The sequence below is a fragment of the Oncorhynchus nerka genome, linkage group LG16 (genome assembly GCF_034236695.1).
Source record: "Oncorhynchus nerka isolate Pitt River linkage group LG16, Oner_Uvic_2.0, whole genome shotgun sequence".
Classification (NCBI taxonomy): Eukaryota; Metazoa; Chordata; class Actinopteri; order Salmoniformes; family Salmonidae; genus Oncorhynchus; species Oncorhynchus nerka.
In genome coordinates this window covers 991,554-1,005,752 of record NC_088411.1, presented here as the reverse complement: position 1 = coordinate 1,005,752, position 14,199 = coordinate 991,554, and the positions used below count along the sequence as shown (strand labels likewise).

The following is a 14,199-nucleotide window of genomic DNA, read 5'->3' as shown; positions in this document are numbered from 1 at the left end:
CTGGCCAAAGTAGCAGTCTGTCCTGACTGGCTTTTAATGGGTCCCCCATAATCAGAGGCCTTACCAATCAAGCAGCTGATTGCTTCAGTCGATTAATTAAGACAGTTTGCGCTACATTGTGCAGTGTGACCTTCACCGAGTGTCCTTGCTCTCCAGCGGTAACAAAGGCCTGACGCACATGGATTAAAGAGAGTGAGCAATTTGGCACCACACAGCAAGGAGTGCTGAATGGAAAGAGTGTTTTACTCCGAAAGGTAGCCCGCTGAGGGTGAGTAACACATTGAATTAGCCGGTTTAAGCATGACTCGTCGTTAAACTTCGCATTTCTAGCTCAATTGGAATCGAATTGGTCTGGAAGTTGCAGCTTCTCTTCCCTGTCACCTGAGTCAACTCTTTCCCTTAGATTGCCTATAAAGTTTGAATTCTATGAGAGCCGGTGTGGGTACAGACTTTTGTACCAGTCAATCAGTAACACACCTGATTCTAACAATCTAGCAACTAATTTTCAATCAATACTTTAGAATTGTAACACCCAATACCAGGAGGAGGCAGTCTTACCCGAAATATGCTTGGTGCAAAGTAGGTGCAGGCTTTTATTTCATATTTTCAATCAAAACTTCGATTACTAGAGGTCTCACCTCTTGGCTGCCCAACACTGCCCTAAACCCATATTGCAGTGAGATGAGATCAACCGCTGCAAAGCCTACCACCATAGAGTAGATCTGAGTGATGTGTCTTTAATACACCCAATACATGCAAGACTGCCTAGCACGCGAGCATATTGAGGCCATTCATCTCACTCCATGGCCTCATCACCATAGACCTGAATTTGCTCTACCTCTGGGCTCTCTGCTTAACTGTACATGTGTAATGCCTTCATAAGCACGGCTGACTACCAACCAAGAAACGGCACTAATGTGACTCACAGCATAGCCTGCCCATGTATATAAAACAAACTCCATGTCTCTCCAACATATGTCTTACTCATTTCTGCCTCGCCCATTCAACAATTTATTTTTTTTTTTTTTCTTTTTACCTTTATTTTACTAGGCAAGTCAGTTAAGAACAAATTCTTATTTTCAATGACGGCCTAGGAACAGTGGGTTAACTGCCTGTTCAGGGGCAGAACGACAGATTTTGTACCTTGTCAGCTCGGGGATTTGAACTTGCAACCTTTCGGTTACTAGTCCAATGCTCTAACCACTAGGCTACCCATTTATGTAAGCCACTCACACTCTTTCAAATTTAGCTGATGATGAGGGAGGAGGGTGAGCAGGAATCCTGCTACATGATATAATATTAAGGGGCTGCTTTTAAGGGTCGCAAGGGGTGATTGAGAGAGAGAGCGCGAGAGAGTGACTGCAGTTGTGGCACTGATCTATTCCTTCTTCCTTCAAAAGTAGTGCATAACAACACACCTAGCAAATCTGTGAAGGTGCTTGGACACTTTCTACAGGCCTTTTCCTCTCTGTGTTTCCAACATCAACCTGAGGTGACCCAGTATCAATGGTTTATAACTTCTGTGGAGTTGTGTGGGAAGGAGGAACATTCTCTCTCATTCAGTTGCTGTCTGAACAATATTGGGTTAACGAGGGTCATTGTCGTTGCTAGCTCCTCCACAGAGCTTTACCAACTACCAGAGACAGTGGATGCTCTGTTTCTCTTACTAACTGTTAGTAATTAACCATTAAGACAAACACCAGAATCCAGTTGACCATAAAAGATCCTCAGGCATAGCCACTGGGGGAAATTGAAACGCAATGACGCCTTTTGAAGTGTGACCGATAATAGTGTTTGTTGGATGATTACACAACAGTGTTGCTGGGTGCTTGACTTAATATGAGCACAATAAAATACCAGTCGGTGTCCAGCCCGAATGTTGTTTCCCAAGAGCACAATAATTTCAAACCACCTAGCACACTTCATGCCATGGGTGTTTGTGCTACTGTGCTTTTCACTGCAACACATAGACGTTAGCTCGAGGTATCCTGTTTCTATTGCAAAGCTTTCACAATGCTGATATGAGCGTAACAAATATCGGTCAATGTCTAGCCAATTTGTTTCCCCAAGAGCATGCTGTCAATTTAGGATCACCCCGTGCTGGAAAAAAACGCATAGACCAGCATAGACTGTTGTGTTTTCGCTGGTGACCAGCCTTTGTTGTGTTTTCGCTGGTGACGAGACTTCATTGTGTTTTCACTAACGACCAGCCATCATTGTGTTTTCGCTGGTGACGAGCCTTCATTGTGTTTTCACTAACGACCAGTCATCATTGTGTTTTTGCTGGTGACTAGCCTACGCTGTGTTTTGGAGACTGGTCACAGGCATACCAGAATTGTTGGTCACCCGCAAAACCAGCATCAAGTGATTTGATTTGAAATAACATTATGCTGGCTTGCAAAGTGATTTCTAATTACTATTGGAATCCAGCCTGAGTGGGGATATCCAACAAGTGGACATTTTATTCACCCACAATCTGCATTCAGAATGATTGCCAGGGTTAGAAAGATGAATAAATAGCTACCTAAACCATCTAAACTGGAACAACCATTTCAGTAACGAGTGCAATAAGTTCAACTAACAGATTGGATTACTTTAGAAACATTTACGTTATTTATTTTTGTGTAACATAAAATAAATTAATTGAGTGCCTTCAGAAAGTATTCACACCCCTTGACTTTTTCCAAAATGTTTTGTGTTACATGGATTCAATTGAGATTTTTTTTTGTTACTGGCCTACACACAATACTCCATACTGTAAAAGTGGAGTTAATTCTATGTTTTCTTTTACAAATGAATTATAAATGATAAGTTGAAATGTCTTCAGTCAATAAGTATTCAACCCCTTTGTAATTGGAAGCCTTTATGTTCAGGAGTAAACATTTGCTTAACAAGTCACATAATAAGTTTCATGGACTCACTGTGTGCAATAATAGAGTTTAACATTATTTTTTAATTACTACCTCATTTCTGTAACCCAGACACTGTAAGGTGACTCAGTCGAGCAGTGAATTTCAAATACAGATTCAACCATAAAGACCAGGGAGGTTTTCCAGTGCCTCGCAAAAAAAGGGCACCTGTTGGTAGATAGTTAAAATTAAAAAAGCAGACATTGAATATCCCTTTGAGTATTGTGAAGTTATGAATTACACTTTGGATGGTGTATCAAAGCACCCAGTCACTACAAAGATACAGGTGTCCTTCCTAGTTGCAAGGTAGAAGGAAACCAGTCAGGGATTTCACCATAAGGCCAATGGGAACTTTAAAACAGTTACAGAGTTGAATGGCTGTGATAGGAGAACACTGAGGATGGATCAACAACATTGTAGTTACTCCACAACAGTGTTGGGGTAACACATTACAAAGTAATGTTTTGAGGGAGTGTGCAATTGGCATGCTGACTGCAGGAATGTCCACCAGAGCTGTTGCCAGAGAATTGATTGTTCATTTCTCTACCGTAAGCCGCCTCGTTTTAGAGAGTTTGGCAGTATGTCCAAACGGCCTCACAACCGCAGACCACATGTAACCTCGCCAGCCCAGGATCTCCATATGCAGTTTCTTCACATGCGGGAACGTCTGAGACCAGTCACCTGGACAGCTGTTGAAACTGTGTGTTTGTACACAGCCTTTGTAGTTCTGCTGAACCAGTCAGGGATTTTCACCATGAGTACTAAGTACGCAAGCCATTCTAAGGTAGTGTGCGCCCCCTATAGGACATTACAATGTCCAACACACGCAAGGCATTTCCAGAGGGTTTTCTGTTTTTGGTAACGCAAAAGTAATGTAACGAACAAAATAGTTATTTTCCACAGTAATGTTTTGATTTCTATGTGGCACCTAAAAGGGTTCCTCCACAGGGACAAACGAGCAAATGTCTATTGGTTCTAATCTTTTAACAATCTTTATCACACCCACAAATCAAGGGGTGTAGTGGGAAATTCAGATTGCTGGCAACCAAGAAGTTGTGTGTGCAAATCCCACATGAGGTTGACTCCAGCATGCTCAATTGCAGTTCATTTAAAAAAAAATTGATTCAATGTCTTTATTTTGCAATTCCATTGATTGATTGATTAATACATTATTTTTCTCATGCTTCACAAAGATAAATAACATAAATGTTTCTAAACGCACCCATTACTGAAATGGTTATTCCCATTTACATTGATTAGGTACTCTCATTTATTCATAATTCTAACAGCAGATTATGGGAAACCACTCTGGCTGGATTCCAATAGGAATTAAACATCACTTTGCAAGCTAGCATAATGTGAATTGATGCTAGTATTGCTTTAGTTTATGCTGGTCACCAACAAAAAACAAAAGGAAGGCTGGTCACCAACAAAAAACAACAAAGGCTGGTCAACCGGGAAAACACAGCGAAAGCCGATCACCGGTGGAAACTCACTGAAGGCTTGTCACCAGCAAAAACACAACAAATGCTGGTTTATTAGCAGCAAGACCATGCTGTTCAGACCAGCTTGGCCAGCTAGACCAGGGTTTTCCCAAAATCCATCCTGGCCCAACCCCAACATTTTGACCAGGATCCGACTAGCAATGATCAGCATTTTAGCCCACCGCTCTCTATATATCCCTACTTCTGTTTTTCTCCTTCTACTCTATTCCCTCCCTAGTACCCAGCTAGCAATCAGGAATCGGCTCAGAGGCGGCCCTCTTCCTGGGGGCTGGAACTGATTGAATCGGCCCGGAATTGGGTGTCGGACTCGGCCTCAAGTGAATGACTGCCCAGAATCGGCCCAAGTACATAGGGCCGTTTCCGTCTACCGGAATTCAGCCGACTTTGCCGGCATCTTCCCAGAATCACCCCAGAACGGCCAGATGCACATTTTAAATACATTTTATACAAACAAATTATACCCATCCACAAAAAAAACATTTTGTGTCGGTGGAAACACCTAGTGATCGTGTCAGCGTGCATGGGCCTTGCCCGCCACGGGAGTCGATACAGCACAATGGGACAAGGACACCCCTGCTGGCCAAACCCTCCCCTAACTCGGACGATGCTGGGCCAATTGTGCGTCGCCTCATGCATGTCCCGAACCAACATTTGTAACAACGCAGTTTGCACAATGATGCAGTGTCGTAGACCGCTGCGCCACTCAAGAGGCTCCATCCACAAAGTTTTTAATGCTTATCAATTGCCTTACAGAAAGTATCAAAACAGTAAAATACTACACAGGACTCGTAAATAATTTAATTTAAATGTTTGTTAATTGTATTTTTTGGTCACAGAAACAATGAGAAAAATAAATAATGAAATGTTAATTACATAAAGCAGCCCGTACCAGAGAGTAGCCTCAATCAGCCCGAGCCCTAAGTAATACATTTGGGCCAGATAACTCACACCGATGTCTGCCCGAGCTCAATCCCCGCATTCTAGCCATAAGTAATACTGCCAAAGGCGGCCACATGGCGGACCACATGACATCAGCCGAGTCTGACTCTCAGCCGAGTGCCCCGACTCTCAGAATGAATCGGCCCAGATCCACTGTGCTAGCTGGGTAGGGCTTGCCTCTGTTATGACTTATTCATTCTGGAAGGGAGTGGCCTCACCTTTCCTTCATTCTGTTTGGCTACTCTTAATAAGAACCAACTCTACTGCTTGTCCAAGCTGTTTTGGTAACTGCATACAGGCTACTTCCCTAATAGCTCCATTCTATTTTGTGGATATCTTTCTGGAACCTACTTTCATACAGGGGGCAAGGGCTTGTCTTGGAAGCACGCTTTCCACTGTGCTAAATATGAATCAAATTAGTTGAAAGCTAGAGCAAGGTGTTGGAATAATTAAAAAAGTATTTCCACATAGTATAACCGTTACAGAGATGATGCTAGCTAGCATTAAAACTGGCTAGCATGTATCTAGAGGTTCTTTGTTGTGTAACAGAGCAATAGGTCTACTGCTATATAGGAACTTGTCATTTGGTCGAAACTAACATTAGTTTACAAAAGTAGTGTTTGCTCTGTGTATTTGGTGTGTTGTTTGGTGTGCTAGTTGGCTTGCTAGCAATGTTTTGAGGTAAACGGGCTAGGTCCCTGTGCAATCAAGAGGGGATGGGGGAGAAAATTAGATGTGCAGTTGCTTCAATCAGGGTGTTGCAGTACCCAGAAGAGATGACATCAAACTGCTACAGTGATTAAAAAGGTGAGATCGCTCAGATTCTCTCTTAAATAGATAGTTCGATGTCAATGTCAAACCAATGCAATGATAGACATTTAATGGCTTGGTCTGAGCTGCTTTTCCTGACAATGTCCATCTGATATAGCTAGCTAGTTGTTGTTCTAGTGCAATGTCCATTAAATGTTTAAGCCACGACATCATGATCATGTAGTCATGCATCTGCAGACCAGCAAGGAGGAGAAAAGCCTGCTTTGGGTGAGCTAGCTAGAACAACATCAACTAGTTAGCTATAATATCAGATAGACATTTTCTATGAAAAACATGGACAGAGCTAGCGATCTGTAGTAAAACAAATTGAAACCACCACATACACATCTGTATCTGCGTTACATTCCATATGATGTTTTAATCTATTTGTACTGTATTGCTATCTGTCTCTAGTTGTACAAATCATCGGCATGAAGAATACTGAATTCTGTTGAATTATCAAGTGGACTGAATTCTCATTCAAATAATGTTGTGGCTCTCTTTTAGATCTGCCAAGCACAACTCTGCCTCTGCCTCTGCCAGCCACACAACCACTGTCTCAGAGTAGTTGGGTAAGCTCTTTCCGAGATGTCCCTGTGTCTCGCAACCCTCCGGTCTCAGTCCCCAGTAATTATTCTGTGTCGGGGGGCTAGGATCAGCTTGTCTTATCTGGACCCGATGAAGATTTAGGATCAGTTTAGCCTTTTAGATCATAATAAATTAAATTATATTGACTGGAGGGACCTGACCCTAGATCAGCAAAATCTTTAAACATGTCTAGACTTTGAGGGTGCCGTGGTTGCCAATTTTTCCTTTGAGATATTCACTGTCCCACCCCCGACCCCTTTTCTCTCCCTCCTTCTCAGGATCTTGTTTGCAGACCTTTTCCTGGTTAACCTGATCCTGTGGGTGGAGGGCTTCTTGGCAGCCATCCCCTTCGGCATGCTGGTGGCCATCTTGGATTTGTAGTATGGCATCTCCGTGCCCCTTGCCTACTTCAGCTTCAAGAAGCCTGTGAGCGTCACATATCAATCATACTGTCTGTATGAATAACTCGTTCAGGTCATCTTACATCCTGTGCATTTTCCCCCGTGTTTGCAACCTCTTTCACACTGACATAACAATCAAAGAAAACATTGCACGCTAACAAGGGTCTAACAATGCCTTGACGAATTTCTATGCTACTCTCTATGCTCCAGGGGATTGAGCAGCCAGTGCGAACTAAGAAGATCATTCGACAGATCCATGAACATTCCTCCTTCACCAAGCCCATGCCTGGAATCGTCATGGGGGGCATCCACCCCTTCGGCTGCATCTTCATCCAGCTCTTCTGGGTTCCTGTTCCTGGTGTTCATCATTTTCCTCATCACCTGGTCCAGGGCCACCATCCTGCTACTTCCACTTGTGTGACGAGGTGGGTGGAGCCATGGATCTGGCTATCACAATAGTGGCATACTGTGCTCTCTCTCTTTGCATGTAAATGCATTGTGTAATATTTGTAAAAATGAATTTCCAACATTTCCAGTTGACCAGATTACGTGTGCCGTTATGTTAAGATACCAAGTGTGAAGTTTTCGTGTAAATCAGTAAATCTATTTCAGTTTAGAAAACATTCTTTATCGTGCAAATGTTTCCTTCTCATATCACTCAATTTATCTCTGCTCATCGATCCACGCACTTAGTGTCAAAAATGAGTATTGAGCCTAACCTAAAGAGTGTGTTGTGTTTTGTATAGAACTCCCTGGTGGTTGCATTCTTTCCTGACCAGTCTCTTCATGGCAGTCTACCTGTTTGTCTACGACGTGCACTACTTCTTCACCAAGCTGCAGATCATTAGTGTGGCCATTACCATCCTCTACTTCACCGTGATCATGGTGCTCAAATTATTCCTCTTCACAAGGGAGTCGACGACAGAGCCACACTATGGAAGGCTAGACTCTGTAAAAAGGTTTTTGTAGAGGAACTCAAACAAATGGGATATCTCCTGATTTTCACTTTAACAAACACAGTGCTGGAGCTTCCGACAGGATCTGGCCGATGAATCGGCTGCTTCCCGCCACCTTTCGCAATAGGAATTCTATCCGCCTTTAATAAATGGAAATTGGTGGTGCTGTGATAGCAAGCCGAGCCAGTTGAAAATATTGATGCCAGGGATATTTTTGATGTCTGTGTGCTCCTGAAGTACCTTGGCCCTGTGTTCTTTTTCATTCGTTTTGTGTTTTTATTCATTTATTTCTGCTACCCTCCTACCTGAGCGGCATGAGGCCTGTGTGGCATCTCATTGTTAACATTATCCCAGTGTTGAGATGAAACACCTGTGTGTTGCAAAGCCACATGCTCTCTAAGTCCTCTCTGCTCTACCATGATGTTTTAATGGGCTGATGTGGCTAAAACTAACACCGAGAACCATTGTAAATGTATTTTCTCATCTTTTATGACATTATGTTTACCACTTCAATGCCCTTACATCTGTAGTTTGAAGCATACTTGTTTCACTTTATTACATATTCAACAAGAAACATATGACACCACACTTTAGGATGTCTGTGATGATTCTTGCCATCCAGTTATGTTTGTCAGCTATCTCTCCTGGTCAATTAAGTTGTATACGTTTTGGTTTTCAGCACTCAAGTCCACTTTACATTCTTACGTAATACAAATCCGTGATTGACGAGTGCTAATTTCACTCAACTTTAAAAAAAGAGGAGACATTTACAGATCAGTGTCTAGCTCAAAACTAATGAGACTGTTTCAGCATGTACAAAGTAACAATACAGACATCATTTTAGCAAAATTTTAAATTGGCAACATAAAATAATCCAAAGTGTCTCGTGACTGAATATATATTTAAGAAACATTTACAAACAATACTTTATACTATAGACCTGCTAAATTACAATAAAAGAAAGATTTTTTTTTTTTTACAAGACGCAACAATTGTTCATGAAGCAAATATTGGATGACTTGGTGAAGGGCTGGTGAAGAAGATGTCAGTCCCCCCCCCCCCCTTCATCCGTGGTGCTCGTTCAACATAGCATTAGGAGAGGCCTGTGAACATCAACAGTCATGAACATGTCATTCTGAAAAGCACTTTGCAACTTTTGAAAAGCAACTTTGACAGATTGTTATAATGTGAAATCTGATGGGCGACAGCATCAACCCATGTTTAAAGATTTTTTCAGTCAAGCATGTTGCCATGATGTGTAGAAGATGTTATTGACAAAGGGGAATATTAATCATTAATCAAGGGAATATTAATCACGTGTCAGGTCCCATTAGGCAATATAATTAGATGAATCCATGATCTAAAAGTAAAAATTGATCCTAGATCGGCACTTCTACCCTAAGACGCTTAGTGAATATGGGTCCAGATAAGACAAGTTGACCCTAGCCCTCAGCACATAGAGCTATTGCAAAAATAATTACTGCGGACTGAGACCGGGGGGGTTGGGAGACACTGTGGCCCTGTCCAATGTCACCCCGGGACAGGGCGAGCCAGGAAGAAGCTTACCCAACTACTCTGAGACAGTGGTTGTGTGGCTAGCAGAGCCAGAGACAGTGGTTGTGTGGCTGGCAGAGGCAGAGTTGTGCTTGGCAGATCTAAAAGAGAGCCACAACATTATTTGAATGAGAATTCAGTCCACTTGATAATTCAACAGAATTCAGTATTCTTCATGCTGATGATTTGTACAACTTGAGACAAGTGGCAATAGAGTACAAATAGATTAAAACATAATACGGAATGAAACACAAATACAGATGATGTGTATGTGGTGGTTTCAAATAGTACAATTACTACAGATAGCAAGCTCTAGCCATGCTTTTCCTGAACATGTTAATCTGATATTATAGCTAGCTAGTTGATGTTGTTCTAGCTAGCTCACCCAAAGCAGGCTTTTCTCCTCCTCGCTGGTCTGCAAACTACATGATCATGATGTTGTGGCTGTTACATTTAACGGACACTAGAACAACAACAACAACAACTAGCCAGCTATATGAGAGACATTTTCAGGAAAATCGGATCCTAAAGCAAGCCAATAAAATGTATATAATTGCATTGGTTTGACATTGGCATCTAGCTAGCTCATCTCGCCTGGGCACTGCAGCAGCCAGATGAAGCAACTGCATCTAATCTTCTTCCTCATCCCTCTTGTCTTGATTCTAGAGCTAACTAACATTAGCCAACTTGAGCAGAGCTCTCAGCTTGCTAACTAGCAAAGCCAACCAACTTCATGACTCTCCTGTGAGTATACAAAGATCAGGTTTACAATGGATCAATTTCTACCAGACCCCTCTCACACGCAGATGGGAGGAGGGATTGATGAGGGGGTTTTGTGACACCTCACTCCCAGCCGTAAATTGTATGTAGCAGAGGACTTTACCTTTTAGTGTTGGTGATTGGAATTCTCTTTGTTACAGAGACTTTTTGCCACCCAAAAACTCTAACGTCCAAAAGTGAAAAATGGAACAATATTCCTTACATCCGAATGTGGGGAATTATGAGAGATGGTCTATGAAAAACAAATTTCTATTTTCTGATGTCATTAAAAATGGTATTTAATGTTATAACGAAAATATTGTAACTTGATCAGTATTCATACTGTATGTCAGGTTTTCATCCTTTACGTTGTGAGGAAATATCAATGATGATAGTATTTTTGTTAAGATATGAATGTGATTTTAGTTTTCTATGGTGATACTTTTGATGATATGATGATAGTTTTGATGATACTTTACCCCAGTAAGTAACCACGCCCGAGGGAGTTCAGAGAGCATGTCAGCATGATGGAAACTCCCCCTTTTTTACTAGAGTGTATCAAGGATGAGTTGAAAATTAACATATCAGACCAGAGGGACTCAAGAGGCAGCTTAGGTCTACATTGGTTACAACCCTGAAAATCAACAAGAGGTGAAGATGACAAAGTAGCCTCTCTAACAATCGATGTTATGGCTGAGTAGATAGTCTGTTAAAGGACCTGTTTCCAACCTATTATGTTTCTAATCAATAACCTATACCGTGTGTATCCTGTGTTATCATTTAGTTAGTTAGTAAATTTGTGTGGTACGGAATGATAAGTAAAGTTGGGGTTTGTGCAGATGCAAGGAGTTTATTTATTTATTTATCCGTTATTTTACCAGGTAAGTTGACTGAGAACACGTTCTCATTTGCAACAACGACCTGGGGAATAGTTACAGGGGAGAGGAGGGGGATGAATGAGACCATTGTAAACTATGCGACGTATGTGACGTTCAGAATTATTACACTGATATGAGGTAATGATTAATAAATTACTGTTACCGAGAGTTTCATTTGGGAGATGGTAAATCGTTAAACAACTTCTTCCATGGTGCCCCAAATCCTAATGAGTTAATTGTTACATGATTCATTTAATTGAGTAACAATTAAACCTAGTTAGTTGATTCGATACATAATAGTCATCAGAATAATGTTTAGTCACGTCACGACACCAAACCTATGTGGACACCTACTCGTCCAAAGTCACATTCCAAAATCATGGGCATTAATATGGAGTTGCTTCCCCTTTTGATTCAATAACAGCCTCCACTCTTCTGGGAAGGCTTTCCACTACATGTTGAAACATTGCTGCGGGGACTTGCTTCCATTCAGCCACGAGAGCATTGGTGAGGTTGGTCACTGATGTCGGGCGATTAGGCCTGGCTTGCAATCGGTCTTCCAATTCATCCCAAAGGTGTTTGATACGGAAACCCATTTCACAAAGCTCCCGACGAACTGTTCTTGCACTGACGTTGCTTCCAGAGGCAGTTTGGAACTTGGTAGTGATTGTTACAACCGAGGACAGACTATTTTTACGCGTTAAGCGCTCTAGCACCCGGCGGTCTCATTCTGTGAGCTTGTGTTGCCTACCACGTTGCGGCTGTGCCGTTGTTGTTCCTAGATATTTCCACTTCACAATAACTTACAGTTAAATGGGGCAGCCTTAGCAGGACAGAAATTTGATGAACTGACTTGTTGGAAAGGTGGCATCCTATGACGGTGCCACGTTGAAAGTCACTGAGCTCTTCAGTAAGACCATTTTACTGACAATGTTTGTCTATGGGCTGTGTGCTCGATTTCATACACCTGTAAGCAGCCAAATCCCCTAATTTGAAGGAGTGTCCACATACTTTTGTATATTAATTTGAACAAATTTGATCCATATTTAGCACAGTAGAAAGCGTGCTTCCAGACTGAACCCTATAAAACGCGAAAGCATGTTAAAGTTTGACAACACCTAACCCGATTGGTCAGAAGATAAAGCCCTGTTCACCAGAGCTCGTGATTTTATGTGCTGCCTGCTTACTGAATTTGTTTTACAACTGCAAAACGTTTGACACAGGTTCGTCGCCAAATTACTGCCAAAACTCTTAGTGCACACATTTGACATCTGCAAGTGTAGTTTTGATTCACAGAAGATTCACCAGTCACAAGTTTAGTAAATGAGTTGCATCCATTGTCAAAGGTAGTTGCATGCTTGTAAATCTTATTGAATTTATTCACATATCAACTTACCTGTTTGCAAGTGTTTTTGTATTTATTCACACATGTTATACACTTGCAAGTACAAAACTCAGTATACTGGTGCAACTCATATTTTACATGAGCAAATCATACTTGACATGCTTGTATAATTAAGTCATGAATCTACCTCCATATAGAGAACACCTGGTTCAATCTGTGACTGACTGGGAGAGAGTGATGCAAATGAACTGTGGGACGGACTTCTCTCTTTGCCCAGTCAAGGCACTGAGCCCGTCCATGGACGCGTAATGTAATATAATCGAGAGATAGAGAGAGAGCAGAGGAGTGTGTGTAATAGAGGTAGGGGGAAATTGATAGAGAGCAGTTGTGGGTGTGTGTTGTATGAGAGAGAGAGAGAGAGAGAAAAATAGTGTGGGAGATAGAGAGTGAGGGAGTATGTGTTGTGAGAGAGAGTTTGCTTTAGGCCCTTATTCACGTTGGGGATTCACAGTGTTCTTTTTGTATCTCTGGAAAACCAGGTTACCCACTTGCCTGTCACTTGGTGCTGTGCTGGACTGCCTAAATTCCCCCAGGTGGCCCTAAAAATAGCCACTAATGCTGTCAGAATGCCCCTCCAGCTGCGTTCAGCTGGAAAACCTCTTTCCTTCTATGGATGGATTCAACGGAGCAATTTAGCCTTCAACTTAGCCTTCAGTGGACTCTTCAACGTTAGCAGTGCTGTGACAGCTATTGTGAACAGTCCTAATACTAATGCCACCAAAGCATCAGAGCACTGCATATGGAATAATCCATGAGGAAGGGGAAAATAGTCAGACAGTTTAACAACACAGCGATACATTTCAAAGAACAAGAAACGGTCTCTCTCTAAATGAGGCTCAACTAATACTCCGGGCATCGAATCAACTCAGAGAAGCCGAACAGTATTTAAATCTGTGAGGAAATCATTTGTGGTTGTAACAGGGCCCATACATTTCTTATAAATATCTTTCAAAAAAGGCTTGCTGAGGAGACAGTTGTGTGCTAGCTGCTAAGATGTTCTGCTGGTGTCTGGAGAGAAAACAGAGATAAGATTAACCTAGTGGTTAGAGCGTTGGGCCAGCAACCGAAAGGTTGCTAGAACGAATCCCCGAGCTGACAAGGTAAAAAATCTGTCATTCTGCCCCTGAACACAGCAGTTAACCCACTGTTCCCCAGTAGGCTGTCATTGTAAATAAGAATTTGACTTGCCTAGTTAAATAAAAAGTGGAAGCTGTGGCTTGTCTTAAAATTTACAATCTACAATTTTGTTGTAGTGTTTTGTCAAACGGAGAAGAGTCGAAACTGGGCCTCTCTCTCTTTGTGCCTCCTAGCTGTGTTAGCGTTTGTTCTTCTTAACAAAAGACCCAGGGGCAGTTTTGATCACATTGGTTGAGATTAAGTAGAGTAAAAATATCTGATTCTGGATACATTTTTAACGGTTCTTTCCTGCAGTGAAGTATGACCACTGTCCGTGGACCTGAATCTATGTGATTGTGCTTACGTGAAAGAAACAAAT

At 41.8% G+C, this 14,199-nt stretch overlaps 1 long non-coding RNA gene across 2 annotated transcripts; it reads left to right on the top strand.

Annotated features, from left to right (window-relative positions):
* Positions 1-5,432: 5,432 nt before the first annotated feature.
* Positions 5,433-11,266, top strand: LOC115143891 (uncharacterized). 2 transcript variants are annotated; one of them, XR_003865733.2, is made up of 5 exons: positions 5,433-6,160; positions 6,671-6,735; positions 7,030-7,225; positions 7,363-7,577; positions 7,899-11,266. It is a non-coding gene; the product is annotated as an uncharacterized LOC115143891 (long non-coding RNA). The 2 variants fall into 2 exon arrangements; XR_003865732.2 differs by having other exon boundaries at positions 5,436-6,160; positions 7,030-7,177.
* The last annotated feature ends 2,933 nt before the right edge of the window (positions 11,267-14,199 follow it).